The sequence below is a fragment of the Theropithecus gelada genome, chromosome 5 (assembly GCF_003255815.1).
Source record: "Theropithecus gelada isolate Dixy chromosome 5, Tgel_1.0, whole genome shotgun sequence".
Classification (NCBI taxonomy): Eukaryota; Metazoa; Chordata; class Mammalia; order Primates; family Cercopithecidae; genus Theropithecus; species Theropithecus gelada.
Window position 1 is genome coordinate 155,356,802 of NC_037672.1, and position 26,203 is coordinate 155,383,004.

At 37.7% G+C, this 26,203-nt stretch overlaps 1 non-coding gene across 1 annotated transcript; it reads left to right on the forward strand.

The window, feature by feature from the left end:
* Positions 1-24,202: 24,202 nt before the first annotated feature.
* On the forward strand, positions 24,203-24,343 carry LOC112625674. The gene has a single exon (XR_003119737.1). It is a non-coding gene; the product is annotated as a U4 spliceosomal RNA (small nuclear RNA).
* The last annotated feature ends 1,860 nt before the right edge of the window (positions 24,344-26,203 follow it).

Here is a 26,203-nt window from a genome sequence, read left to right on the forward strand (position 1 = left end):
GAAGACAGTGTGTTAATTCCTCAAAGATCTAGAATCTGAAATACCATTTGACCCAGCAATCCCACTGCTGGGTGTATACCCAAAGGAATATAAATCATTCTATTATAAAGATATTTGCATGCATATGTTCATTGCAGCACCATTCACAATAGCAAAGACATGGAATCAACCTAAATGCCCATCAATGATAGACTGAATAAAGAATATGTGGTACATATACACCAGGGAATACTATACAGCCACAAAAAAGAATGAGATCATGTCCTTTGCAGGGACATGGATGCAAATGGAAACAATTATCCTCAGGAAACTAATGCAGGCACAGAAACCAAACATCACATGTTCTCATTTTGAGTGGGAGCTGAACAATGAGAAAACATGGACATAGGGAGAGGAATAACACACACTGGGGCCTATAGGTTGGTTATGGGAGAGCATCAGGAAGAATAGCTAATGAATGCTGGGTTTAATATCTAAGCGATTGAATGATCTGTGCAGCAAACCACCATGGCACATTTTTATCTATGTAACAAACCTGCACATCCTGCACAGGTACCCTGGAACTTAAAGAAGTTGAAAAAAAAAAGAAAAAAGAAAGTTATTTATTGACACAATACTACAGAAGCTCATGAATACGAGGCTATCATTACTTCTAGAATTTTTATGTGGTCAGATTGGAAATAAATTCTTATGAAGAGAAAACCATATATTCATATACAATTCAAATTTAACATCTCAAAAATTTTGCTTAGACTGGGTGCAGTGGCTTACACCTATAATCTCAGCACTTTAAAAGCCTGAGACAGGAGGATCACTTGAGTTCAGAAGTTCAAGATCAGCCATGGCAACATAGCAAAACTCTTATCTCTAAAAAGAAAGAAATAGAAAAAGAAAAAAAAAAAAAAAAAGCTTATGTTTTTTGAGCTTGTATTTGTTACTTTTTTTGATTACACTAAATATCTCAGTTCCTAGCAATATTAACATAAATACTTTTTGTGTTTTATCTCACAAGGTATATATGATTATTTTTAAATAATTTTACCAATATTACTACTAACAGTGAAGTTGAAGTTTTAGAATTCCTTGCATGTCTGTATGTCTTTAAAATATGTGAGCTTAGAACATACATGTCTATAGAATATACTTTGGATCTATAATAAAAATAAGTTCTGAAGTCACTTGAAATAATTCTTTGCCTAGAGTGATTTTTCTGCAACTTAAATGCATTTAGACATTCGTTTTTTAGCATGTTTCCATTTTTAAGTGTTGCTTTAAAAAATTTTTATCTTGTGTGTACCTAAGTTACACAATGCTGAAGTTGAAGTTGTAAAACAAAATATGTTCAGGTAGGTCTTACTTCCATCCCTCTCTTATCTACCTTGTTCCCTCCCTCCCTTATATGCCATTTATGTCAGTTTTTCATTTACCCTTTCAGAATTTCCCCCTGCAAATATAAGCGAATATACACATATATTTATATTTCTCCCCTTTCCTGTACAAAAGTCTGCATATCATATATATACTATTCATTTTGCATCTTGCTTTATTCACTTAATGTATCTTGGAAGTCATACCCCTTTAGGATATGGAAAATTTTCCTCATTTCTTTTTATGTCTACAGAGTATTCCATTGGGAGATGTATCATATCATTGGGATTATAGGGTATTTTCTTTGCTGTCATTACACATATAAGTAATTGTACTTATGTATGTTTATATCTGTAATTGTATGTATATACAATTTTTTACTATATCACACATATTACATACACAAATAAAACAATGAATAACCTTTTGCTAATGTCATTTTTACTTATACCAGTGTATTCATGAATTATAGTCCTAGAAGTGGGAATGTTGACTCAAAGAGCAAATGAATATTGCAATTGAAAGAATATTGCCAAATTTATTTTTATATGGGGATGTAACAATTTTTCACTTCTACCAGTGCCATTTGAGTTTGTCTATTTCATAACAGCCTTGAGAACAGAATATTCTACCAAACATTTAGATTGTTGCCAAAATTATTGGTGAGAAATAGTATCTCAATATAATTAGTTTTAATTTACATTTCTTCTATTAAAGTAAGTTTGAGCCTCTTTAAATAACTTTAAACATCATTAAACTCAATTTTTGCTTCTTCTAGTGAACTGCCTAGCATATCTTTTGCCCATTTTTCTGTCACTATGGGTCTTTCTCTTTCCTGTTTTTAGTTCCTTTTTTATATATTAGAAATAATAGCCCTTTGTCTTTAATATAAGCCATAAGGCACAAACATTTTCTTTACGATGTGTGATTTTTCTTTTACTTCGTTTATGGCAATTTGCCATGCAATTTTATTAAGTAGTCAAACATGCTGACCATTTCTTAAATGAGAGCCATGAAATTTTAGCAGTTTTCCTGACAATGGTGATGAATTTTGAATAACCCATCCTATCTTACATCGACACTATTATAAACAATAAATGATATCTGCAAAAAGGTGAACATAACTTTAAAAGTTAGTGACTGTAATGGGATCGTCATCCTGACTAAATATCAATTCAACTCCCCAGCTTTGACTTGATTCGTGTTTTTATTCAGCCACACACTATGAGTCATCAGTACCATTCCCCTAATTTTACCAGGGTGTAACAGAGGCTCAGAAAAGTGTGGTGGTGTACAGTATTCACCCACTGAGTCAGTAGACATGGTTCTGGGGCCCTGAATTCTTTCTGCTTTCACCCCTGGCCTAAGTTAGGGCTTATTGATTTCTGTTTTCACAAATCACCATGGTAATGATAAAGAATTATGTTCTCTTTCTTCTACTTCTTAATGAGCAAAGCTTTTGTTGTTGTTGTTGTTGTTTTAATATTGTATCTCTTCTTTGGAAGCCTAATGGGAAGTTATTTGTACTTTTTTTGTTTAAGGAAGAAAAAGCACAGTTGGGAATCCAAAGACAGTTTTTACAGCCCCTCACTGCACATCTCTCTCCCCACCTGCAGAGAATTGCCACTTAGATACCATCTTCCTCACCTCAGCCTCTTGTAATGTTCCTTAACACCATGTTCCTTCCTCCAGCCCTCACAGTGTGGTTGACTGTTTCCTCACAATCTCTTCCTCTCTAAACTAGACATTTAAATGTAAGGAGTTTTCATCCTTTCGGCCAAAATTGAATCTTATCATATTGTTTACCCATATTATTATAACTTTTCATTCATCCTCATAAATCTTGCTCTCAATATTAATTCAATCATATAAATATTGCTTTCAATAATTAATATGAACAGTTTTTAGAACATGTTAAAAGCTGGAGAAGAAAGAAAGCAGTAAGAAGACAGGGTATTTATACTTTTATCTCTTCTAACCAACGATCAATCAATTCGATGATCCATAATAGACACATATGCAGCTTCATCTTTCTGATGACTTTTTACACTCACTCCAATGATCCCACTTTCTTTCTCAACAACATTTGTTTTAACTCCACTTTCTCCAATTTCACCTTTTCTCATCTTTTCTGATCCAGAATTGGCCAAATGAGTTAAGAAACCTAATATCAAATGCATCCATGATTTCTTTACAATGCAGTAAATCTTACACTTTTTCAGTTAATAAAAGGGGCCAAAACTGCTTCACATGATCTCTTTACTACATTCATCTTTAATATTTCATAAGGTTGCTTATTCACCACTTTCATAAATAACAAATCTAGTCAAACAATGACTCATTATTATACAATTTCCTTAAGAACCATACTTTAAACTTAAGAACTCAATTATGTGTTTTGTTAAACATATTTGTGGTATTTATTTCAAAATGTAGGAAAGCGTATTTTAGACAAATTCACCAAATCATTCACTGTATGAAAGAAGTATCATAAAGTGCTACATTTAAGAAAATATATATGGCAAAACCCATCTCTACTAAAAATACAAAAATTAGCTGGCCTGGGCAACAAAGCAAGACTGTCTAAAAAAAAGAAAATTTGTATCAGATTTTTTATTGCTATTGAAAATTCACTATACTTATCCTTCGTAGGTTAAATTGTTAAAAGAAGCCAAGACTAAAGCAATGAAAACCTTATTCCATCATGTAAATATCACTGACCAAAGGAAGTTAGTAAACAAGATCAAATTATGTCTACTGAGTCTTTCACAATTGAACATCTAAGTGTTCAATAAATATTTACTAGCTAGCTCCAATTAATATCTTAAATTGTAGAATTACAAATCAAAGCACAAATTCTAGACAATAAGAAACTTTAAAAAGACATTCATGGCAACTTTACAGTATTATGAGACATTTTCACAAGTCATCGAACCTTCAGAATATTTTTGAACCTGTAATGTCTTGCCTCTCTCTGTGTTGTCAGATGATAAGTTCCTTCTCCTTCTAGCTATTACTTTTTCTCAACTTAGTATACCTTAAGGCTAAAAAAAACTATTCAGAACATCATACAAAGTTTCAAAATAAAATATGTTTTACCTAAAATATTCAGCCCCTTGAATCAAGATTGGCTATTTCCTGGAATTTTCCTATTACCTCCACTTTTCACTCTATTTTGCTTCTGTAATCATATCTTTAGTACATACAGAATCTAACATTTCTTGCAAATAATGTAGAAATTTTATAAATCCATGGGTGGTATAGGGGGATTGAATTGTATTCCTCAAAAAGATATGCCCAAATCCCAAATCCTAATCTTGGTACCTGTGAATGTAACCTTATTTGAGTATAGGGTCTTTGCAGAGGTAATCAAAAGGATCTTCAGATGGGATCATCCTGGATTTAAAGAGGGCCCTACATTCAATAGCTAGTGTTCTTATAAGAAAAGAAGAGATTTGAGACATGCACCCAGAGAAGAAGATGGTGTGAAGGTAGAGCAGAGGTCAGAGTGGTGAGTCTACAAGCCAAGAAACCAAGACTGCCAGCAGCCGCCAGAAGCTAGGAGAGAGGCAGGGAAACAGATGCTCCTTCTGGGCTTCTAGAAGGAATCAACCCTGCCAAACAGCTTAATTTTGAGCTTCTAACTTCCAGAACTATCAGAGAATAAATTCCTGTTATTTTAAGCCACCAAGTTTGTAGAAACTTGCTATAGCAACCCTAAGAAACTAACATAAATAGTTAAACAATAAAACAAACATTAGTTGCAAAGAAGCTAAAATCTAGTAATTCATATATACGGTGTGTCAGGTGCCTCCGTCTCCCGTTTCCACCAACAGTTTTACTTACACAAATTTACTTTTTTATACTATTTAGTTTTCAAGCTGAAAGGCTAACGTAACCCTTCTAATTTTAGAGGCTGTTTGGAAAATCTTCTCTTACTATCTATAACATGCCTTAACTGTCAGATTGTTTCATTTTGCTTTGTCTCCAAAGAAAAACTAGACTCAGTTGCCAAGGGCAAATTTGGAAAAGATATGTCACCTTGGTCTCTGATGAATGTCATTGGCAATACAAAGAAAAGCAGGTTTCTTACTTTGCCTGGTGGGAAAGGAAAAGACACCCAGACAATCACTCTGTTCTCCCAATTTCTGAAATGCTGAAAAAAGACCTTGGTCTGTAGAAGAACAATATTCCTCAACAACAAACCTGAACACTTTGGTTGAATTGTTTGGTAGACTATATTTTTAGTCACAGATAGTTACTCTCCTAAAGTACAATATGTTGCTGAGCCCCAGGAAAAAATAATAGCATAAATCACAGAATGTTCCCAATGCCTGCATCTTAGAATTGCTTCATTTATTTGTTCCACAAATGCTTATTTAGCCTCTTTTTTTTTTTTTTTTTTTTTTTTGACTCAGTCACTAGTTAGGTACAGTGAACACATAATCATTTAAGTCCTTTCCTGCTAGTGGATAGAGAGGTCAGAGAAAAATAAATTACAGTGTGGTATTAAAAGGACCCATTACAGAGACATGGACAAGATGTTAAGCAAACAAAAAGAATGGAACTCACTCTGCCTGAAAGTCATCACCGTACCAGGCTTCCGGGAGGGGGCCACTGAGAGGCTCTTGCTGTGTGAAAGATGAAGGTTGAGAGGGAAAATACGAAAAAGGGGGAAGGGGTGAGATTTTGCAGTATGCTCTCACCTGCCATATCTTGCAAAACAGAGATATATGTTCTCTGCCATAAAAGGGAGAATTCGCCTCATTCAGATTAATTCCAATATTCTCACCTCTAATAGGGAGGATTAAGCTATTAAGATCTGAATTAACAATGCCGTGGGAGAGTAAGACCAGCCAGAAATCACTAAGTCAGAAGCCACTGGTCTCACTCCTGGTCTGGGTTTCCTAGAGCTATTAGCCATACTCCTAAGGAAAGCCAGGGCCGTGTAATCAGAATATGACATGTAGCTTTACATGGCTAAGAAGAAAATGTTCTGGAAAAGAAGAGGAGGCAAAGATCTGGACCAATAAAAAAAATTCAAGCTCACCACTGAAGAGAGATATATTCTAAGTCAAACACATATACATTTCTTAATTCTGAACATGCTGCATTTTTTACTTTATCACCTTAATTGATGATTGTACAGCTCTGCACTTGTATATGCCTGTGTGGAAAGGTAGGGGCATTTCTATAAGGCAGTGAAACTAGTTTCTAAACAAATATTTCTGAATCTGCAGCTTTAAATGAGGAGTTATTAATAGTCACCCAGGAGAGTCACATGCCATTGTGGTGAGAGACCCAGCTATAAGAGATACTTGTGGGCCGGGCACGATGGCTCACACCTGTAATCCCAGCACTTTGGGAGGCTAAGTAGGGTGGATCACAAGGTCAAGAGACCGAGACCAGCCTGCCCAACATGGTGAAATCCTGTCTCTACTAAAAATACAAAAATTAGCCGGGTGTGGTGGTGGGCACCTGTAATCCCAGCTACTCCGGAGGCTGAGGCAGGAGAATAGCTTGAACCCGGGAGGCGGAGGTTGCAGTGAGCGGAGATCGCACCACTGCACTCCAGCCTGGCAACAGAGCGAGACTCCGTCTCAAAAAAAAAAAAAAAAAAAAAAGACACTTGTGAACTTTTGTGTTTTGATTTTTGTCATTTCTTCTCTAGCCACCAATGTGCCAGATCTTCTCCTGGGAATCACTGGAAGAGACCCCAACCCAAAGGAATTACTGGAGGCTGATACCAAGAAAAGTAAACACTTTTGGGTGAGGAAATGTAGTTCCCTTCAGAATGGTGGTGTGCATCCAAAAATAAAAGCTTGAAGAAAGTATCTTTTAAAAAGGTATTTAATAGTTCCTTTGCGCCGCAAAGGAGGGTGTATTCAAACTTTTTGGCCTCAAATGTTTGAAAGAAAGCTGTTTGTCCCCTAATGATCACAGTAGGGATGAAAAAGAAGGCTTGTTGCTAGATTGCTGAGAGTCAGATGCTTAAATCAACCCTGACTAGTGTCCCTGAGCAGTCAGGACCCTGAGGGTTCTGTAGTTAAAGAACTAAGCACCAAGCTCTAGGACCAAAGACACGATGATATGACTACCTCGGGAGGAAAAGTGAGGGGCACTCACAGCTGAACCCTCAAGTACCGTAACAGGAAGTCAAAGAGGAGGTCTAAAATGGAGCAATAAAAATAATCATAGGCAGTATCATTGAAATTTGAAAGTAAATACCAGAAGAAAAAGCCAAAGGATCTGAAAATGATTGCCTTTGAATGTCTGAACTGAAGGCTAGGGAAGATAGGCCAAGGGCCATCCATTTTTTAAAGACAAATCTTTATTGTAAAAATGAACATGCATTCCTTTGAAAAAATATTCAAAGAACTACAATAAAAGGAAAAACACTGCATTATCTTTAAAAGTCCAGAACTGATGTTTTATTTTAAATAATGTGCTTGTATTTTTTTTGGTAAAAATCTAGTAATTTTTAAAATATAGGTTCTTGCTAACTGGCAAGAAATCCACAGACCTTCATTACTCAAATTCATAACCACCCATAGAAAAGGTGGTATAATGCTTTTTGTTATTTGGAGGCTGTAGGTAATACAGCAAAAAGAAAAAATCGACAAGACTCACATTTTAAAGTGGAAAATAAATAGCATAGATACAGAGATTGAATTATGTGTGTTAAGAAGACTTACAAATATGGTTGCAACCATGGTTGCAGTCTCCAGTTCTGTGTGTCTGTGCATGCTGGCAATGAGGAAGAGAAAACTGAGAGAAAAGGCATTCCATGAGGATGGCAGAGTGGGAATAGGAGACAGTATGAAAAAGGGAATGAAGCCAGAAATGGTAACTTCCAGGGAGATAGAGCTGTGAAAGGGGAATCTTTACAGAAAATCCAAAATTTATGCAAAAACAAAAATTGGACAGAGGATCCTTCCTTAAGTATTTGTCCTAGGATATATGCCAGGAAAAAAAGCACATTAATTCCAAGGAAATCCCATTAAAAAAATCTAGGTCAAATAAGTTTGAACTGACTCTTCAGAGGCCTTAAGAATGGACTAAGGCTTAGAATAACCTTTTCTAAACATCCAGAGGCCCCAGTTTGAACCAGAAATAAAAATCAAAAGTAACATTAGAATTTTAATTGGAATAACAACACATGTGAAATGATTGTGAAATGAAATGAAAGTGGTATAACTTTGCAATCATTCTAGTTAGGTGTTGTCTTTGTCTATTTTGTAATGCCATAACAATACCATAGACTGGGTAATTTATAAACAACAGAGGTGAATTTGGCTTACAGTTCTGGAGGCTGGGAAGTCTAACACCAAGGAGCCGCATCTGGTGAGGACCCTTTTGCTGTGTCATCACATGGAGGAAGGCATTACATGGTGGGAAAGCATGCATGGGGCAGGGAGGGGGCCAAACTAATCGTTTTTATTTGGAACCCATTCCTTAGATAACTAACTCATGATAATAGGCAGAGAGCCCTCATGACCTAATTACATCTTAACTTCCCATTTCTCAACATTGTTGCATTGGGGATTAACTTTTCGACACATGAAATTTGGGGGACATGTTCAAACCATAGCAGGTATATTTAAGCTTCTTGCCTCTATGCATAAATTATGGCTGTTGCTCTTGGCATCTATGCTTAGAATTGGCTAAATAACTGCCTGGTTTGGAAGAGTCTTTTCTATTTAGAGTCCTATTGACAATGACAGCATCTCTGCAGAACTCCCTAAAGATCTAAGCAAGAGTTTACACAGTTGCCATTTTGTGAATAATTTCAGAAGTTTGTTGCTTTATTTCTTGTTCTTTATTGCTTTATATCTGCCTCTTTTTTTTTTTAATCCCTGTTTTCTCTCATTGTCTGGGCCTATGCAGTTGTCATCTGCATAGGCCCAGATGACATGTCCATCTCATTCTCTCTGCTAGCTATAGACCAATGGGTCTCTGCTGAACTATGACTGAATATTAGATCACTCAGGAGGCTTTTTAAAAATGCTGATGCCCAAACCTCACCCCAGATAAACTGAACTCATCTAACTGGGCCTAGCACCTAGGAATTGGTACTTTTTAAAGCTTCCCTGATTATTCTAGTTGCTAATCACTGTTGTAGATATTTGTTTCTGCTGTGACTCTGTTGCCTGGCATGGAGTTGGGTGATTATGTCATGAAACAAAGGCAGAGAACCATGAGGAATATTTTCATCCCTGTCTGAACCTTCCATATACCAGGATAATAGAGTTTATCTTTATGTCTCTTTATTACAAAGGCTTTTGTTTCTTTTGTGTGTGTGTGCGCTTTTGTTTTGTTTCATTATATTCAATGTTTGGCTGAACCCAGTGAAACAATTAGAATGTAATGAAGCATCTAGATAACCGAGAATGATAATAATGTACACCTGATACATCCAGATAATAGAAACATCTATGCCTTCATTGAAACTTGTGGAAAGTGTCTCAGTTCTTTGATGTACAATGATAGCAGAGGAAGTGACCTGACCTTTATGCCATGAGCTATGGTTTCATTTAGCTGGTGTCCAGGAAGCTATGTGATTTTTTAATAAGTTCCCTTGATTTTTGTCTTCTTAGAAGCAGGAATTCTTGTTGTGACAAAATTAAAATGATTTAGGTTTATTTAGGAATTTTTCCACTTACAGTGAAATTTTATTGTATTTTAAGAAAAACCACAATTCATAACACTTGGTTTCAAATTATGTGTGCATACATATGTATGTATATGTGTGTGTATATATGTGTACATGTATATGTGTGTGTATATACATATAATGTGCCTCCCAACTGTTTAAAAGCTATTTTTAAAGATACTCTTTTTTTTAATTTTTTTCAGAGTTTTGCTCTTGTTGCCCAGGCTGGAGTGCTATGGTGCAACCTTGGCTTGCTGCAACCTCCGCCTCCCAGGTTCAAGTGATTCTCCTGCCTCAGCCTCCCAAGTAGCTGGATTACAGGTGCCCGCCACCATGCCTGGCTAAATTTTGTATTTTTAGAAGAGACAGAGTTTTACCATATTGGCCAGTCTGATCTCAAACTCCTTGCCTCAAGTGATCCACCGCCCAAAGTGCTGGGATTACAGGTGTGAGCCACCACGCCCGGCCAAGATACTCTTTTTTCTATAATGACTTGACTACTTTCACAAAAACAAAATTTAAGGTAGCTGTTTACATTTCACCTTTCTTATAAATTTTTCAGATAATTTTAGTCATCATAACCATAGATGTACAGTTATTTAATTATGGAAGTTCAATGTCTAATTTTCAAATTCAAAAACTCATATTTTGTTGTGATGAAAAAATAAGATCTAATGTAAAATAAATTCCAAAACTTTTTTCACAAATAATTTATCTTCAGAAAAAAATATAATTTGACAGAGCTGCAAGGAAGAGACAAAATAGATTCATTTTAATTTCACCCGTTGACTTTCTTATGCCCATTTTCTGATATAAGTAACAATAAGTAGTATAATTATAAAATAAAGTGATCCAAGAAAAAGTGAAACATTTTCTGTTCCTTTTTGGCATTGTGAGTGGGTTTCTAGATCGTGGGTATATTAAAAAAAATCAATATCTGAAAAACATTAAGGTTACGTTTAACATAATAATGAATAAGAATATTCTCCTTTTCAGAATTGGCCCTTCTTAGAGTGAGATATATTCATTATCTACACTCAGAAACTTAACTGTGGTCTGTTTATTCCAAAGAAAGTTATAAAATGAAGGATTTTACCTGTAGATGTGGTTTTTCTATCACCTTTTGAAATTTCAGAGTAGATTGTAACAATCTATCAACATAAATCATAATGCTTAAATATGTATTACGTTTATTCTTTTAAAAGGTTAACTCAGTCCCTAGAAAGAAAAGTCAAGGGGAAATAAACTTATTTATGTTAGTAAAATTAAACATCCAGCAACTGAAGGAAAGATTGCTTTGTTTTAATATTGCTTTTCTCTTTATTTTCTATATACATAGTCAAGTCTCCACTCTTACCTAAAAGTACAACTTCTCTTCAAGAAGACAGGCTCCACAGAGATCACATTTGGGCCATGCAACACATTGTAATTACAGGACACTGCTATCATTTGGAAATAGTTTGTTCCCATCAAAACGCATGTTGAAATTTGCTCCCCAGTGTGGTGGTATTTGAAGTGGATCCTAGTGGGAGGTACTTGGGCTATGGAGGCAGATCTCTCACAAGTAGCTTGATGCCACTGGTAATGAATGCGTTAGATTGAGTTAGTTCTTCAAAGAGTGGGTTGTTATAAAGCAAGAACACCCCTTGGGTTTTGCTTCTCTTCACAGGTGTCTACTTCCCCTTTGACCTACTCAGCCATAGTACGATGTAGCAGAAAAACCCTAACCAGAAACTGAGGCTATGCCCTTGAACTTCCCAGCCTGCAGAACTGTGAGCTAAATTAACTTCTTTTCTTTATAAATTTTACCCAGTCTCAGGTATTCTGTTATAGCAACACAAAATGAACAAGAATATATTGCCATAAAATGTGCTTTATAAAATTGACTGAATTTGATACAGCCTTTTAAACTATTAAGTCATTTCTATAATAAATCTGTTGCCCGGTTTTATGAAGAAAAATAGAAATATTTTCCTTCGTCTTAAAGCATTTTATGTACTATGCCAGGATTCTTAGAAATCTTACTTCTCTTTATAATCATTTTATGTTTTGTAATCTATTGCATTGGAAACAAAAGCTGCCCATCGAAATTTCTGACACATTTCAAGTTCCAGCTCAGTTCTCAAATCCTCCGAGAGTTTTATGATTTCATCCACAGCAATTTCTTCTGGGTTTGTAGGAAAATGAGATGATATAGTTGGGTTGTGATTCCAGGAGCCAGGAGTGGAAACAGTGAGGGAGGGATGGGACTGGCCCATTGACAGCAGCGAATGGAACAAATAAACATCTTTGTAATAGTAACTGGGGTATGGTAGATTCAGTTTGTGTCCTATCCAACATTCATTTTCCCCTTTTGCTTTTCTAGCTCCCATTTTAATCACCTACACTATTCTGAACTCTACTGGTAGGTCCTAAAGAGTAAGCCAATCTGCACATGGCATTCCACTCCAAATATGATTGATCTAAGTTTGGGTACACATTAGACCAATCAGAACGAAGGAGGGGACATATACCATGGTTTGGGAAAAGGGGGAGAATTTTATCTTTTTCTTCTACTGTATATAAATAATGGCAGTGGTTCCCCCATTTGCTGCTGGTTGTATCTTGCAATCATGAAGGAAACCAACCTCGGGACCAATCTGACAATGGAGAAGGGCAAAGCAAAATTAATTACAAAGAAAAATAAACCTTGGAATGAAGAGGAATATGATCAGGGGTTGTGGGGAAAGAGGATAGCAGCTCAGTCTTATCTTCTGCTGTATGGTTCTTTCAAATCTGTTGTATTTCTCTTCACCTTGCTAAGTATAATGCATATTTATTTGTTCAGTTAATTCAGTAAATACATATTGAGAGTCTAGGATGTACCAGGCGTGTTCTAGGTATCAGGATACAGCAGGGGCAAAAGTTCCTTCAATATGATCACAGGTCATATTTCTCTCCATTCCTACCCTACCTGTAGGCTCCTGGGAACATACGATAATAAGTTTTCTTATTAAGCTCATTCGAACTGCCATTTTTGTTACCTGCTGCCAAAAGCATTCGAACCTTTACAAAGTCATAATAAATCCACAGTCAATAGTCCAACTAAAGCAGCAATCTGAAGGCTGTGCACAGAGAAAACAAGAAAAGGCTGTGGGACAGAATCTAGAGATGCTAAAGGAGATAAAGGAGATGATAAAGGAGATAAAGCTCTAGATTCCTAATGAAGAGCAAGAGAATCTAGAGCAGGATTTCTCAGCCTCAGCACTACTGATGTTTGGGGCCAGATGTTTCTTTGTCCTGGGGTGCTGTCCTATGCACTATAAAAGGTTTAGCAGCATCCCTGGCCTCTACCCACTAGATATCAGTAGCACCACCACCCCAACCAGTATGATGATCAAAATGTCCCTTGGGAGGCAAAACAGCCCCTGCGAGAATGATTGTTTTAAAAGGATTATCTGAGGCTCTGGATCATAGCTGCATGGCTTTACTATAGAAATTGGCAAGTTCACCTGGGGCAGTGACAGAGAAATTAATGATATTATTGTTCAGATAGTCTCCTCTGTGTCCAGTGGCATCAAATTCTTGTGCCACTCATTTTGGACCTTAACTTTTATGGTCTGGTACCAATTAAATAACTTCTCTTTGCTTGAATTTCTTTATAAAGAAAACAGACCTGGTATAGTGGCTCATGTCTATACTCCCAGCAATTTGGGAGGCCAAGGTAGGAAGATCACTTGAGGCCAGGAGTTGAGACCACCTTGTCAACATAGAGAGACCCTATATTTATGGGGAAAAAAAAGTAAAAGTTAGTCAGGCATGGCGGCACATGCCTGTAGTCCCAGCTACTCAGGAGGCTGAGGTGGGAGGATCGCCTCAGCCCAGGAGTTTGAGGTTGCAGTGAGCCATGATCACACTACTGCACTTCAGCCTGGGTAACAGAGAAGACCTTGTCTAAATAACAACAACAACAAAAAAAGAAAACAGGCAAGATAATAGCAATTAAAACATGACAATGCATTAAAAAAGCTGACAGTCCCTGGCAGATAGTAAGTTCAAGCACATTTTAGCTACTAATATTATTAATTGCCTTGTTAATAATTAACAATTAATTATTAACATTATTGTTATTATTATTACCAAAACTTTCTTCTCAGGAACCGTGGCCTCTCTGGGACCTTCAGGTAATTAGGCAGAGGCTACTATGGATTGCAGAATATTGGGAGTATTTATTGACTTCACAGCATGTGACAGTAGGCAATGAGGGTGTCTCAAGTTCAAGGTAAAGGAGTAAGAATTTCCTAAGGTTTATGTGTGCAAGACAACTTTCCTCATAATACAATCTTTCACTATCTTCTGCAAGTTCACTTCTCCCTCTTCCCATTACCATGACAATCCACGTCCATAATGGATGTTGAGTGACAGGGGACAAATTCTGTAAATATGACCAGTATTCCCAATATAAACATGTTTACCTGAGGAGAGGTTGTGGGGAAGGAAGATAGGGGCTCAGTCTTATCTTCTCCTGTATGGCTCACTCTTTCAATTCTGTTGTATTTCCATTTGCCTTGCTGAAAACAATGCATATTCATTCCTTCAATTAATTCAATAAACATATATTGAAAATCTAGGACATATCAGGCATGTTCTAGGTATCCAGATACAGCAGGAGCAAAAAGTTATCTCAAGAAACTGCATTAGAGTGGGACAGACAATCCAAGAATACATATTTTGCAGATGTAACAGGTGCTATGGAGAAACAAGGTAAGGGAGGCCAGGAAGGGTCAGGAAAAGAGTCACTGCTGAGAAGCTAGAGGGTGAGCCATGTAGGGAAGAAAGTTCCAGGCAGAAGGAGCAGTGAGTGAAAAGATTCTGAGGCGGAGTTGTGAGCTCTAAATTTAGAGAAATAGCAAAAAGGTCAGTGAGGCTGGAGCAGAAGGAGTAATGACCCTAGAGTAGGAAAGATGGTCAGAAAGCAGCGGAGTGGAGAAGAGGCGTGGGTCAGGTGGGCCTGGTAGATGGCTGAAAGGACACAGCATTTTGCTCAGATTAGGTTCTAAAAGGTTTTGCCAGACAAGTGATATAATTTCATTTTATATACCTAATAGAAACTTTATTAATACTCACGTGAATGAAATTATTAACCAATGTTTACTGAGAATTCATGAAATGTTAATAGCTGTTTCAAAGAAAAACATAACATCCTTGGAAGGACCTCTGATTTAGGGGGCATGAAGAGGTCAGCGACTTCTCTCCCCCAAAGAATAATATAAAACAGGAAAAAATGTCAAAATAATTAATTTAATGTATTGAAAATTGCCAAAGGCAGACAATAAATTTAAAAGTACTTATACTTGACAAACTGCTAGAGCAGAGAGAGCAAGTCAGCAGCAGGCGGTGGCAGGAGACTTGCCCGGGGCAGCTCAGGTTGAAATCCAGCAGCTTCATTGACAAAGGGGTGGACTCAATTTGGGGCAGAGGTGGGAAAGTGTCTTTGCCATCTAAAAGTTGTGAAATTAGTTGAGGATGAACAGGAAAAACTCATATCTTTGCAAGCTCAACGTTTCACCTTTTGATAGCAATTTTATGGAGAGGTCCTGGAAATGAATGATCTTTGAAACATGGCTAATAGAACTAAGAAACAGAATTTTTCATTTCATTTTAACTCAATTGAATTTTAAAAGCCATATCTGGCTACCATATTGGATAACACGGATTTATACCGTTACAATCAAGGATGGACAATCAGGAAGCTTCAGGAAACTTTCCCAATTAAAAGTCATAATTCACTGCCCTGTTTTAGAACCTGAGCCAATATTCATATCCAGAACTCACTGGCTGAAAGAGACTAAATCCCCATAAGAAAAGATTCTGCAGCAGCACAGCAAAGATACATGGTAATAATTCCTCCAGTCCTTTCCCAAAGGAACCTATAACCATGAACAGCCAGACACTGAGGACTGTAAGATACAGGATTAATATTTAGGTCAATAAACAATTTTTTGAGACCATATCATGAACTAAACATAAGAAATATAACCATAAATAAGCCTTGGCCTCTGCCTTGACGGAGCTTATTGACTTTATCATAAACAATGAATACAGGAATGTTATACACACAAATACACAAAACATTCCAAGCCTACTGGAGATATGTAGGTCAAGGTGATGAGGGGAAAGCACAGATAATACATTACATACTTTTAAATGTGGAGTAGTATTTCTCAAGCTTTTTAAATTATCACACCTCTAAGGAGCACTTTTAGACATTTATTCCTAACAGCCTCCTACCCCATGAATTAATATACATAGTAATAAGATTGAATATTGGAGGGTCACAAACCATTGTAATATCTAAGCTTTTTCACCCTCCCTGAGACAAGAATCCATTTTCACTCCTGTGGGGGCAGTATCATTGAGAATGCAGATATGGCGTCTCTGCATTGTAGAGAAAGGTTACTTTTGCTGGAAGGGAATTAAGACAGTCTATGAGGAAGTAACATTAGAACTGATTTAGAAACATGAGTATGATTTATTCACATAGAGAAAGAGATAAAGGAAGTGCAATTAAGGGAATTTCTGGTATCACATTGCTGGGAGAGAAAACTCTTGCGTAAGTTAAAGCTTTTGCCAACACCTTTGAAATCACTGTTGCTATGTAGTGACTGGCTTGCAAAATCTACAAAGGAAAAGATCAGAGAATACTCTGGGGACACCTGGAATAGACAGTTACAAACAAAAAATGTAAAATGCGTGAGATTTATATTGCTTTTTTAAAACATTTGTGTTTGATGTATTTCTTATTATCAGTAATTTAGAATACAGTCAGCCCTCCATATCCATGGGTTCCACATCCATGGATTCAACCAATTGTTGATCAAAAATACATGGGAAAAAAATTCTACAAAGTTCCAAAAGAGCAAAATTTAAATTTGCCACATGCCAAGTACTATGTTGAATCCACATGAGTAAAATGATATGTAGGCAATTATTAGGTACAATAAGTAATCTAGAGGTGATTTAAAGTATACGGGAGAATATTTACAAATATTACACCATTTTATATCAGGGACTTGAACATCCTCAGATTTGGTATCCAAGGGGATCCTGAAACCAATCCCCAAGGCTACCAAGGAACAACTGTATTTCTAAATTGCTGTGAATGCTGAAAATCTACTATTAACATACACATTAAGCCAGAAGTTCATAAGAATGAACTTGGTAAAAATAAATGTAACCTTAAATACCACTTCTGTAGAAAAGCTACTGAGTCAAATATTACTTTAAGTTTTATTAACAACAGCAACAACATAACTCTAACACAACCTTCCAGTACTTGCACATTTTAAAAGCTATCATTACTTTGTCTTTCTAGCTGAGACCTCAAACACACCCTCATGCATACACTTTGCATTGCTACAACATATATGAAGATGAAGTTTTTTGTAATACTCTACTTAAGAGATGTGGATTTATATAATCAATACATGTACTAGGACCGGGCATGGTGGCGGGTACCTGTAATCCCAGTTACTTGGGAGGCTGAGGCAGGAGAATCTCTTGAACCTAGGAGGCAGAGGTTGCAGTGAGCTGAGAGATCGTGCCACTGCACTCCAGCCTGGGCAACAGAGGGAGACTCTGTCTCAAATGCGCGTGCGCGCGCGCGCGCGCACACACACACACACACACACACACACACACACACACACACACACACACTAGACAATAAGTCCTGGGGTAAGAATTAGTCCTGACTTATATTTTGTATCCTTATAACAATCAGCAGTCCCTTGACCAGTTGCATCAAGATTTCTTTGTTAAACTAAACATGTTTGCCACGTTGAGATCAGTTTGAGTGCCTTGGGAACAAGGGTAAAAACACGGAAAGACAGGAATATATGTTTGCCATATCAGACATATAAAATCTAACCTATCGAGGATTTTTATTTTTGGCATGAGGCACTGAGGATTCCATTACATTAAAAATTAAGATAAGACGACTAGACAAAGATGATATGAGAAATGTCCTTTTGGAATTAGAGGAGGAACCAAGGTAAGTTTGGATTAGAATATCTTTTCGAAAAGTTATTTTTTAGAATCACAATTGTGATGCACAAAGAAAATTTTCCAATAGTTTGCTGACCACTGGTCTCTGATTTAACCACTGAAGGTAGTCCTAACTACTTATGATGATGGAATGCATCCTATAAGCTCTAATAGTAAATAAGCATAAATATTTGTTGCATAAATTAATACAAATAAATATTATAGCCATAGTATTTTTGAACTTACATTTCAAGACTCCAGAATCCTCCATCCTCACCATAACTCACTCTGCTTCCAGCAATTTCACTCCTTTTTACTGTGATTGCTACTCATCATCATCATCATCATCATCCATCCATCCAAATCCCGGAAGGCTTAGCCATTGCCAATTCTTCAGCCCATCTGGCCTCCCCTGGATTCACTTTCTTTCCCACCATGGGCATCTACGGCTACCATTTTTTCACCTGCTTGATCAGTTTCTTGGTCCACCTTCTTTTCCATTTAACTTGCCTCACCAGTCCCTACCTCCAGATTTAGCCCAAAGTCCTTCCTTTCTATACTCCAGCATCCAGGCTGAAGAAACTGACAGAAGCATCTGGGTTGAAATAACAAATGGACAGTTTTCAGCCACAACTGGGCCTTTTCAACAAACTGCCTCATTTCTTTTAAAGGGACATTACTTTCTCACCCACAAGTTCTCAAAGGTAGAAGCCTTTTGGTATTTGTCCCTTTATATATTTAGAACACAGCGGAGAACATATATTTTCTTCTAATTTTTTGAGATGACAGTGGAGGTTGTTTCAGTGAGAACGCATTTTAACTGCAGATAACCAAAAATTTCTACAAATCAGCTTAAACAACAGGAAATACCTGTTGCCACATAAGAAATCTGAGGGAGCACAATCCACAGGGGTGTTTGATGCAGAGACTCAATAAAGTCATTAGGCTGGGCACAGTGCCTCACGCCTGTAATCCCAGCACTTTGGGAGACCAAGGCAGGAAGGTCAGTGGAGACCAGGAGTTTGAGACCAGCCTGGGGGCAACATAGCGAGTCCTCGTCTCTACAAAAAATTTAAAAATTAGCTGGGCATGGTGGCGCTTGCCTGTAGTCCCACCTACTCAGGCTAAAGCAGGAGTATCCTTGAGCCTAGGAGTTCCAGGTTGCAGTGAGCCACAATCACACCACTGCACTCCAGCCTGGGTGACAGGGTGAGATCCTTCTCCAAAAAATAATAATAAACAAAGTCATCAAAGACCTACATTATTTTCACCTCTCTGCTATCCTCAATGTGTTGTCTTTGCCCTCAGGCTGCTTCCTCATGGCCCCATACACTGCAGGAGTTCCAAGTATCACATCTAGATGTCACAATGTCCAGAGAATAAAGTGAACCATCTCAGTATACCTCCTTCATAAGAACATAAAATACTCTCCCTCCCTGCAAACCACTAACTGACTTTTCTCATGCCTCATTGAGTAGTTTTGGGTCATATCCCTTTTCCTAAACCAATCACTAACAAGGGATTTCCATAATTAATTTCAACATTTATCTGAGGATATCAACCACAGACATTACAACCTAGACTATCAGGATCTGTCTCAAGAAAGTGTCATTCTATCAAATTTATATAGATTTTCTTTAAGATTTTGAACCAATAATTTTTTCAGTCAGCAGGCTTATTAGCATAAAGAAAAATATTAATGGAGTCAATCAGCAAACATTCATTATATATGAGCAAGGTGAAAAATGCTGTGCTAGGCACTATAAGAAATAAAAATCAAAACAGGACAGTCTTTCTTCAGGATTCGTTATCCCTAGTAGAGGATCAGGCACAATGATACTGTCATAGAAGGTAGACTTTAATCGTCATATTGAAAACAGTCAGGTAAAAGAGATGAGAAAGCACATAAAGAGGAGAGTAACGGTGTAAGGAAGGAGTAATGAGTTAATTTTAATATCATGACAGCCAAGGGAAAAAAATGAAGCATTACAGGTGAGGCGATTCTCATTGTCTGATAAAAGGAAGCACACTATTTCAAAGGAGTCTTTTTTTCTAGCACTACACTAGTGATACAGTAATATATCCCATGTGTCTTTACATAAAGGTGTTGATCAATGAATGTTTTTCATCCAACATTTCTTTATAAAGCCAATGACACAACCTTAAATTTTATTTCAGGAAAACCATTTTTATAGGAAAATCTAATATAGTTCAAGTAGATAGCTTGTGATCTAACTTGTTACAAAGAAAGAACTTAGACTAACATATAATAATGTTCCCATATATGGTTTCCCTCCAACAGCTCTCATTTCAACCATACATTTGGCAGAAACTAATTAACTGGGGACTCCAGAACTGCCTGATGGAGAGTCAATGTTGACCTCAAATCTTTGAATTTGTTTGAAAGCCTCCATAACCACTAAGTTGAGCCCCATAGAGCAAAATGTAGATGACTGGGATAAGCAATTCTCATCAATGAGCTTCCAAGACCATAAAAGAATCTGAGGGTAGTTTGGGTAGAAAGAAGGTTGCCAATTCAAAAGCCCTCGGGTGCCACTAAATGTATAACGGGGCCAGGTGTGAACAATGGCAAACTGAAGATGCTTATCCAGAGGCACTGCAAACATACAAACATTCAAAAGTATAAAACCACTGATTGGGCCAGGCATGGTGGCTCACGCCAGTAATTCCAGGACTTGGAGAGGACGAGGTGGCTGGATCACCTGAGGTCAGGAGTTCGAGACCAGCTGGTCAACAGGGTGAAACCCCGTCTCTACTAAAAATACAAAAATTAGCTGGGCATGGTGGCAGGTGCCTGAAATCCCAGCTACTTGGGAGGCTGAGGCAGGAGAGTCACTGAACCTGAGAGGTAAAGGTTGCAGTGAGCTGAGATCGTGCCGTTGCACTCCAGCCTGGGCGACAAGAGTGAAACTTCATCTCAAAAACAAAAACACAAAAACACTGTTGCAGCCAGTCTCCTGGTAGAACTTGGTCTGCAGGCAGCCAGTTGGTACCCCTGCTGACAATAACTGACTTGGAGCAGTAATACTTCCTGTTGAGTCAACCAGAATGAGTTCTCTACAAAATGCACAGCCAAGTTCCTGAATAAAAACACTCACTATTGGAATATTGGAATCCATCAGCCAAGAATACCTGTTTTGGTTCTTTTAACAGTAGTAGGCAATCAGGGTGTAAGGCTCCTCCTAATCCATGATAGTGCTCCACATCATCAGTGTAGAGAAGTTTGTTTTCCTATCTGCTGTAACAAAAGGATATGGACTACCTGAATATAAATAATAAGAATCAGATTATTGGTTTATGTTGATAAGAAGAGTGAGTAGAACATAGCTCTCTTTTATCTCTTTTATCTGAAATGGATCAGAGTACCCCATTGTATCCATCTTGATTCTGGTAGGGGTATTATGAAGAATTCATATGCACTAGAAAGGCCCAGCCATCTTGGCTTTCTTGACTTCATAATTTAGCCATGCTTTGGCCAAATTGTTGAAAGATAGTGATATTTAGGAACATAATATATTTAAGGGAGATGTAATCTTACTTGACCTTACTTGAGGGTCAAAGCAAATGTTTCCAGAAAAATGACCCATGGGGAAATGATCTTTGAGTAATGATTTTTTTTTTTTTTTGAGACGGAGTCTCACTCTGTCACCCAGACTGGAGTGCAGTGGCGTGATCTTGGCTCACTGCAAGCTCCGCCTCCCGGGTTCAGGCCATTCTCCTGCCTCAGCCTCCCGAGTAGCTGGGACTACAGGCACCCGCCGCCATGCCCAGCTAATTTTTTGTATTTTTAGTAGAGACGGGGTTTCACCATATTAGCCAGGATGGTCTGGATCTCCTGACCTCGTGATCTGCCTGTCTCGGCCTCCCAAAGTGCTGGGATTACAGGCATGAGCCACCGCGCCTGGCCTGAGTAAAGATTTTCTATGCCTCAGTGTTTTGCAGAGTTGATTCTAGTCATTCCATTCTTTCAACACTATCAATAAATGGGTTTTTGAATATGTGACTTATTTTTAAAACTGTACAGATTTTCCTTAAATTGTGTTCAAATAAGTCCTAGCCAAGTTAATATACATTAATACTTTTATGCTGCCCTTAAGAAAAAGAATAGATTCATAGAAAAACACCTATTAACATAGAGCTTTCCTTCATCTTCACCTTTGATTTCGCTCAATTTTTTTTCAAGAGTGTTGACCAGCACTGTTGCTACTAGCCACATGTTATTATTGAAATTTAAATCAAAATTAAAAATAAATCAAAAGCCCAGTTTATTGTCACATTTTCAAGTGTTCAATGACCACATGGATGTAGTGGATACTATATTGGTCTGCACATATATGGAACATTTTCTTCATCACTGAAAATTCTACTGGAGAGCCATGATCGAGATAAGAGAAAAAGCAACTGAATATTTGCCCATAAAGAAAATGACAACTTGCTGGGGGAAAACAATTTGCTTATAAATATACCTGCTGATTGAGAAGTCACAATTTGTTGGAGTTCAATTACAAAATGATTTTTGTCTTTCAGTTATGTCCACCAGCAACACTAGATCAAATTTGCTTTTCCAGCTGGGTGATTGCTGCCTTAACAATGTCTTAGGATGATTGTTTAGTCATTTTTGTTATTAAAACAATGTCAACAATCTTTTTGTTCCAATAATTAAGACTCAATGTGGCTAGGCACGGTGGCTCACACCTGTAAATCCCAGCACTTTGTGAGGCCAAGGTGAGAGGATCACTCAAGCTCAGGAGTTCAAGATCAGCCTGGGCAACATGGCAAGATCCTGTCTCTACAAAAAAATAAAAAATTAGCCCAGTGTACCTGTAGTCCCAGAGGCTGAGGTAGGAAGATTGCTTGGGCCCAGGAGGTTACGATCTGATCCAGCCACTGCACTCCAACCTGGGTGACAGAATGAGACCCTATCTCAAAAAAAAAAAAAAAAAAAAAAGACTCAGTGCCATTAAATAGTTAATACTTGAATGTCACACTTGACTCAGAGCTCTTGTCCTCTCTTACCTCCCCAACACAAGCTTTAATGTTTGAAGTGAAGGAGAAAGGTATGGTTTGTCTCTGAGACACCTTTTATTCCTTCTTTTTTATAAAAAACTTCATTGTTTTAATTAACACATAATTGAAATAATTTTTACAGAGTATATAGTGAACTTTTGATACTGTATCATGATCAGGGTAATTAGCATATCCATCATTTCAAACATTTATCATTTCTGGGAACATTCAATATCTTCCTTTTGGCTATATAAAACTACAATATATTATTGTTTACTATAGTCATCGTATAGTGTTATAAATAGAACACTAGAACTTATTCCCCATCTACCTTTAATTTGTATTCTTTAACAAATCTTTCCCTCACCCATGTCCCTCTACCCTTCCCAGCCTCTAGTATCCTTTGCTGTAGTTTTTACCTCTAAGAGATCAACTAATTTTTAGCTTCCCCATGTGAGTGAGAACATAGCAGGGTTTAACTTTCTATCCCTGGCTTATTTCACTTAGCATAATGTCCCCCAGTTCTATCCATGTTGCAGTGAATGACAGGATTTCATTCCTTGTGTGGCTGAATAGTGTTCCATGGTATGCCACGTGGTTCTTCCTCTGTTGATGGACATTAAGTTGATTCCATATCTTGGATGTTGTGAGTGGTGCTGCAATAAACACGGAGGTGCAGATGTCTCTTTTATATACGAATTTCCTCTCCTCTGGATAAATGCCCAGGGACGTTTGCTACCATGGATTCGGGGACAAGATGCAGATGTGTCTGAGGCAACAAAACTCTCCTCATATGATTGTCTCTGTGGGAAGACATGGAGTTGGGAAAGGCCTCTGCTGTTCTTGTAGTTTAAGCTGCCTCCATCTGGTTGTGATGGCCTCCCTGATGTGTCAGCCTCTACATAAGGGGTGTACATGTGAAGTTTCACACTAGACCTGTATGTCCAAAATCCTCTCAGTCTCCAAGGGCCCCTCCATTTAACATCATTTCTCCTTAAACCTTGCCATGAACACATCTTCAAAATCAGGAGACATCGGCCTGGCCAGCATTTTCCTCTTCTTTTCTATTATGAGGGAGGAGAGCTGAAAAGCATGTCACACATTCAGCAACAGAAGTCTCCAGATTCTAGCTTTGCACAGTGGCAGTCTCATAGCCAATGAGGTTTATTTGAGGCACGATTACTGCTAATTAAAAACTTTTCCCAACACCCCATCATAATGACTTGAAGTATAGTTGGCAGAGGCAATTTTTGACAGTCTCTCTGGAGACTGAACTATCTCAGGTTTTAAAAAAAAAAGCTGACAATTTTTTAAGTCTCCAGATTCTGCAGCTAAGTAAATACTTGAAGGGAAAGGGTGTCGGTCTCCTCTTTTTCAAGACACCCCCAACCTTCTTGAGTATTTTATCAAAGCTGACTCACTTGGCTCCATGAATGGAAAAGCACCACTGTCACCTTCTCCAAGGGCAGACAGAGGAGGAAGGACCTCCAACCACAAATTGTGAATGCTTTCTTCCAAGTTCCTGGGTTGCAGGAGGAAATCAGAGGACAGGGATGCATGGTAGCTAGTGGTAGTAGTAGGAATGAATGCCACTCAGCATGCACTGACAACTATTAGTGGCTTAGGAATACTTAGTGCCTTGTGTCCTCAGCTTTGGGTTTTAGCCACAATTCTGAGACAACAGGAAAAATCAAACTCCACTTTCTCCTACATATGCAATAGATTATTAGAATCAGCCTTAAATTTATGCCTTAAAATTTCCATCCAACCATAGTAAAGATTTTTAGTCATTTAGAGCTATGTTCCAGAGTAGTTTCCAAGTCAGAATAAGTTAAACCATTTGCCTTTTGATACTTGATATTTTATGGTTTCCAATTTGCTATTTGCAGCTAACCTTAGGGGTAAAGAGCTCTAATTCATCTGAATAGAGAAACAGTGTAACCAACCAGTTTCTTACTGTGACAAAGTACTTGGGCTGCTTTGTCCAGGCGGTTGGGATGGAGCCAGCCAATGGCTAAGAATGAGGGTCATTGATTCACATGACAGGGGGCCCGATACAGGTCAAGTTCTACCTGCACATCTGAGGATTGCCCCTGAATAATATTTATATCTGAACGAATCAATTCTAATACAGCAGTAAAAAATGTGGGCTTCAGAGTCAAACACCTGAGCTGACAGTCCATCCCAACCACATATTAACTCTGTGAAGTTGAGCACATTGCAGAACTTCCTGTGCCCCTGTGTAATCATCCCTACAATGGTGGCTCCTGGGTGGCTATGAGGGTAATATGTGATTATGCACCTGCAGGACTTACATGTGCTTAAACATTCACCATCATTAACTTTCATATTACAATCTGATAGAATTAGAAACCATAAAGGTGTTACGAGGAGGAAGAGAGACATTTACAGAAATATTTGCCAAACTCACTTGTAATCTGTAATCTGACCATTTACTGCACACACTGTCCATACTCTGGATGTCACTGGACTCCATTGCTAGATGGTGCTCCCCAGTGTGATTTTTCAGGCGTTGCATTATCTTTGGTGTAATATTATGTTTTTATTAAAGTCACATTACCATGTGATATTCAGAGTACCAAATTTAACATAAAACAAATTTAATAGAAAGAAAGGCCACTCATGTCTAAATGATTTCTCTCTAACCCACTATTTGTAATAGCAGTAGAATAAAAGGAAATATTTTCACTGAAATAAAAATTGGAAGGCAAAAATACCTTTTTCAAAATGTAAGTAAAAATAAATTTATCTTAATGTTGGAATTCTTTATCAAAATGGCAAAAGTTGTTTAATTGAATTAAGGTATTTCATATGAGAAGGCAATTCTGAGAAAGTAATGTAGACACTGTTCGCTCAAAATTCATATTGAAGCCTTAAAGCCCAATATAATTGTATTTGGAGATGGGATCTTTGGAAGATAATTAGGTTTACATGAGGTCACGAGAGTGCCACTCTCCTGATGGCATTGGTGCCCTCATAAAAGCCCCAGAGAGTTTGCTCTCCGCCCCACCCTACTTTACCTTACACCTGCCATATGAGAACACAGCAAGAAGGTGGCATCTACAGGCAGGAAGAGAGCCCTCTCTTGGTAAACCACTGTTTCATATA